At 38.6% G+C, this 5,948-nt stretch overlaps 1 non-coding gene across 1 annotated transcript; it reads left to right on the forward strand.

Moving 5' to 3' along the window:
- Positions 1 to 2,520: 2,520 nt before the first annotated feature.
- LOC119060036 (small nucleolar RNA U13) lies at positions 2,521 to 2,623 on the forward strand. The gene has a single exon (XR_005084510.1). It is a non-coding gene; the product is annotated as a small nucleolar RNA U13 (small nucleolar RNA).
- The last annotated feature ends 3,325 nt before the right edge of the window (positions 2,624 to 5,948 follow it).

The raw sequence follows: 5,948 nt of genomic DNA on the forward strand, positions 1-5,948 counted from the left end.
TTGCAGCCAGACATAGTTTTCTGGTCACCTCCTAACACCCTAAAAATCAGGGCTGGGCTATGAAGGGCAGATATCTTTTGCTAAAATGCTGTGTTCCCATCAACACAAGTATGCTGGTAGTATTGAATAAGAGCTACCGACATCTCTTTAGAGATAAGTTAGCTACCTCCAAGAATTAGATTCTAAACATTAGTAGTTAGGGAGAGATAAGTAATTTTTAAGGCAGAGAATTAAATAATGGGGGCATAGTGAATCCTACAACTATATTGCATCCTATGGTGTATGTGCTTCCCAAAGTTTTCCTTTCATTTTGATGCTTTCGATGCATTTTCATAGCATCAATGAGGGGTAGTTGGAAAAGCACAAAGTTCAGTGTCAGTCTCTGATAGGAAGAAAAAAGTCAGCTGTAGGAAGTATTGGTGCTTCCCTGGTTCTGAGGAAGACACCCAACTGACTCACGGTGAAAGAGCACAGGATGGTCAGAGTCAAGTCATAAATGTCAGATGAATTTTTTCCAGCTCCAAAACCTTCATAAACTCATTGCTCTTTGTGGCACAGGTTCCAAGTGCTTCAGTTTAGTACCCAAATGATAACATCCTTTCTCCAGCCATGCTTGACTCACTTATCACAGCCAGGCTATTAGCAGCTCGTTCAACTATATGCCTACCTCACTGTCTCTCAACTTCCTCTCAAAGTAGCTCATGTTTTTCCTGTTATTAAGAACACCCTCTCATTTCTTCTTTGTCCATCCAGTTGCTACCCACCCCTTTCATGAATCAGCCCAGATGACAGCACATTGAGGTAAAGTTTTAGGAAAGAAAGAGGGGACTTCTGGCCAAAATGGACATGTAAGTAGATACATTTAACCTCCTTGCACAACCAAAAGAAGAATAACAACAAATTTAAAGACAAAAAACAACCAGAGCTACCAGAAAATCAAAATGTATGGAGGTCTGACAACCAAGTAGTTAAAGAAGAAACATTCATCCAGACTGGTACGACGGGTGGAGATGGGCATCTGGGGAGGAGAGGATGTGTGGTGAGGAAGCAGCTGGAGGTAAAAAGGCAATGGCTGGCAGATTGGGTGGTCCCACATTTGCATGTGGATAAACTGGGAGGAATAACTGGGGAGTGAGACAGACCACTTAACCCAGGGTTCCAGTGTGGGAACGGAAAACCTCAAAACCTCTTACTGTAAAAATCTATGGGGGTTGTGGCAGTGAAAGAAACTTCCAGTCCCACAGGAGAGTTCACTGGAGAGACCCACAGGGTCCTAGAATATACAGAAAACAACCCACCTGGGAATTAGCACCAGAAAGGACCAATTTACTTGTGGGAAGCAGGGCAAGTGACTGAAAGCTGAAGGAGAGCTGAACAAGAGGCATTGTTTCCTCTCTGACCCCTCTCCCATAAGGCAGTGATGTCGGTTGCCCTACCTGGCAAATACCTAAGGCTCTGCCCCTTACAATGTAACAGGTGCACTGAGACAAAAAATGTGATCCAAATGAAAGAACAGATCAAAGATCCAAAAATAGAACTAAGCAATGAAGAGATAGCCAACATGTCAGATGCAGAGTTCAAAACACTAGTAATCAGGATGCTCACAGAAATGGTTGAGTATGGTCACAAAATAGAGGAAAATGTGAAGGCTATGCAAAGTGAAATAAATGAAAATATACAGGGAACCAACAGTGAAGTTTGAAAGAAAACCAGGACTCAAAATCAGTGATTTGGAGCAGAAGGAAGAAATAAACATTCAACTGAAATAGAATGAAGAAACAAGAATTCAAAAAATCAGGAGAAGCTTAGGAACCTCTGAAACAACTTTAAACCTTTCAACATCTGAATCGTAGGGGTACCGAAAGAAGAAGAGGAAGAGCAAGAAATTGTAAACTTATGTGAATAAATGAAGGAGAATTTCTTCAATCTGGCAAAGGAAATAGACTTTCAGGAAGTCCAGGAAGCTCAGAGATTCCCAAAGAAGTTGGACCCAAGGAAGCACACATCATAATTACATTACCGAAGATTAAAGATAAGGAGTGACTCTTCAAAGCAGCAAGAGAAAAGGAGACAGTTACCTACAAAGGAGTTCCCATAAGACTGTCAGTCAGCTGATTTCTCAAAAGAAACTTTGCAGGCAAGAAGTATTCAAAGTCATGAAAAGCAAGAACTTACAACCTAGATTACTCTATCAAACAAAGGTATCATTTAGAATGGAAAGGCAGATAAAGTGCTTCCCAGATAAGGCCAAGTTAAAGGAGCTCATCATCACCAAGCCCTTATTATATAAAATGTTAAAGGGACTTATCCAAGAAAAAGAAGAGGATCAAAACTATGAACAGTAAAATGATAACAAACTCACAACTACCAACAACTGAACCTACAAACAAAAACAAATTAAGGAAACAGCTAGAACAGGAATAGAATCACAGAAATGGAGAACACATGGAGGGTTATCAGTGTGGAGGGGGCAGGAGAAGAATGGAAGAAAATGTTCAAGGAATAAGAAGCATACATGGGATCCTTTTGTAGTTCATAGGTGTGATGATTGGGTGTTCATGCTCTTGTGTGACATGTGCCTCCCACAAACCTTGTATGACATCAGCATATTACCCATATGACACGAAAAAAAAAGAAGCATAAATGGTGGGTACAAAATAGACAGGGGGAGGTTAAGGACAGTATAGGAAATGGAGAAGTTAAAGAACTTATACATATGACCCATGGACAGGAACTAAGGGCAGGGGGATGTGGGTGGGAAGGGCAGTGAAAGGTGGAGGGGAACAAAGGGGAGAAAATAAATGGGACAACTGTAATAGCATAATCAATAAAATATACTTTTAAAAAAAGGAAGGAAAGAGGGAAGGGAGCTGGCATTGTTGAGTACCAAGGAAGGGTACAATGTTGTCTCAGTGTGTCCTCACACCCATCCTGGAACTGATGTTATTCCCTCACTTGATTTCTGAGAATGGTGAAGTTCAGCAAGACTAAGTAATTTGGTCAAGATCACATGCTTCTAAGCAGCTAGTTTCAAATTCAGTTCCACATCTGGACAGTACTGTCTGCTACCTCCCTTCTCTATAGGAGCCCTGAAGCTAATCTCTAAGTAAACAAGCATTTATTTACTCATACAGCTTGAGACCCTTTCCAACCTCCAATAGCTAATCCAAGGCCATTAGTTTCTTTGTAAACATTTGACAGTAATACATGCCTGAACGTGATATTCAGGCAGTTTTCATTTTTTAAAATAAGGTAAAGGATTTGTGATTATTTTTCTAAAATGATATAATGGAAGAATGGTTAATTTTGTTCATATTTAAACCTACTAATGAGTTGTTAGGATTTATTTCGAGTGATTTGGCAGTCACAGTTCAGAAAAGTAATTCCACATAATTCTATTACCAATGCCATTTTCTTAGACTTTAATGGGCTACGCCTGATTTTTAAAGTCTGTCTATTTTAGGGCCTTGGTTGGCACTAGCAGCTAGTACTTCCTTCACAATGAAGTGAAACTGGCCCCATAGAAGCAGGTGGGTTGCAGCTGTGCCTCCTGCTGAGGTCTGGAGGGGGTGGGAGAGCCAGCCAGGCTGCCTGTTGGAAATGAGTCATTTCAGGCCTTCTTCTGGAGAAACTCACACCAGGCTGCACCCGCACCAGACAAGAAGTTACCAAATCCTACCAGTCCGTCAGACATACTCGGAGATCTTTACCCACTGTGGTTAGGGATTTTTTTCTTTTAAGCTGCCCGAGGTGATGATGACTCATTGCAAGGTTAATAATGCATTTCACCTTTCACCAAAGCTGCAGCCAAAATATTTTTCCACCTTTATGACTCACCCTTTTCCCAGGCCTGTTAAATTAATAGGAGTTAAAAAAATATATACAGGGGAGGCTGAGGCAGTGCCCATCATCTGCCTGATGAGCACGAATATGTCCCAGCAGCAACCTGGAGTTTCCCATGTTTTCCAGGTTCAGGTTTAACTTGGACTTCTGGATTCCAAAGCGTTCCAATGGAAAAGGCACTCCAACTTTTAGAAAGATGCCTTTTCAGTTTGAAAGTTATAGAATTTCTCTAGTTAACTGTGAAACACAAGTCTACTTGATTTTTAAAAAGTGTATCCATTATGAATCAACCAGGGATCATTTTTAATTATGGTGGATCAGTAAATCCAAATCTTTAGAGGGCCTTTCAACATTCACTCTAATCCAGGTTGGCGGTATATGCCTCCCTAAACTTGTCTCCTACCAGTTTCCTGTGCTTATTTGTTTTTACTACGTAGCTTGTGACTGATGTATTTCATTACTTCTAGAAAATTCTCAACCTTCATTTCTTTGAGAAAATTTTCTCTCTCTTCCTTTTCTTTTTTCTCCACTGCTTCTGCATCTGGAGCTCCTATTAGGTACGTGTTGGACCTTTTCACTGTCCTCCCCCTCTCCCTGTCTTTCATATCTCCCATCTCTTTTTATTCTGCATTATGAATAATTTCTTTGAATCGACATTACAATTCTGGCAGAGTCTAAACTGCTCTTGAAATTTCCCAGTGAATTTTTTAAAACAACTTTATGGAGATATAATTTACATGTATAATTTACACAATGCATATAATTTACATATATAAATTCAAACATTTCAAATTTAGAGTTCAATGACTTTCAGTAAATTTATCCAGTTGTGCAATTATCACTATAATTTAACTTTAGAACATTTCTATCTCCTCATAAAATGGCTCATGACCATTTATGGTTGATTCCTATCCCCACTGTCAGCCCTGGGAAACCATTAATCTTTTCCATATCTCTAGATATGCTTCTATGGGCATCTCATGTAAATGGTCTTATATACAGTATGTGGTCTTTTGTGTTTGGTTACTGTCATTTACTATAATGTCTTTGAGGTTCACTTATGTTGTAACATACTTCAGTAGTTTTTTTAAATTTTTGAGTAGATTTCCATTGCATGGATGTACCACTGTTGTTTATCCATTTATCTGTTATCCAATGAGCTTTCAATATCAAAGACTTTACATTTTCAATAAGTTCTATCTGATTCTACTTCAAGTGGTATTGGACAATCATATTTGATATAGTTTTTTTCTTATAATTGCTTCATGATTTCATTTTAATTTTCTAGGTGGTTTCTAATAATTCTATAATGTGACAGTCTGAGGGGGTCTGAATTTTATGTTTTTGATTATGTGATTCTGTCTGTTTTTCTTCTTACATTTGCTTTTAGCTCCTATTTTGTGGGAATCTTATTTGGTCTTGATTGAGGGTTTCCTGGTTGGTCCTCAGGAAAACCCTTTTTCAGGTAAATTTTATAGTTTGGAGTTTCCTGGCCCATGCTGGTAGTGTAAAAGTGAAAACCAAACCTGCAGAAATGCAGCTGTGTGCTTAAAAATTTTCACAAAGGACTTTTTTTCTTTCAAGTGAGAGGGCAGGAGGTGACAGGGATGTTTCCTTACATTCTGCCTTTTCTAGATTTTTCTAACCTCACAAACCCATGGTTTCCAATGAGGCTTCTTCCCAGATTGGCATAACTCTGGGTATGAAGGGGAATTGCAGCATGGAGGATAATATTTCTTGGAATTCATAACACTTATTTTCTTACTTTGCTAACATTTAAAAAAATAATGCTTCATTGCCTAGAGGGGTTTTAGAGAAATTATTGCCTACATACAAAAACTAAAAAAATATGAATTAATTTTAATTCCATAATAAGTCCCTGTGGTTGCTATGTATGCTAAAGAAAATTAGAAGGAAAGCATTTCATTCTATTCACCAAACATTATAGTTAATTCTATTTTGACATGAAGTCTTTGTTTACCTAGTGCATTAGGTGTAACAGATTTGTCAAACTAGTTCTTCCTACTGGATGTCCTGATTTAAACCTACTTTAAATCAACTTTAGTTGGCTCCATATTCTCACCCACAATGATTTTAATTCTTCA

The sequence above is a fragment of the Artibeus jamaicensis genome, unplaced genomic scaffold (genome assembly GCF_021234435.1).
Source record: "Artibeus jamaicensis isolate MK-2021 breed Jamaican fruit bat unplaced genomic scaffold, CSHL_Jam_final scaffold_1964, whole genome shotgun sequence".
Taxonomy (NCBI): Eukaryota; Metazoa; Chordata; class Mammalia; order Chiroptera; family Phyllostomidae; genus Artibeus; species Artibeus jamaicensis.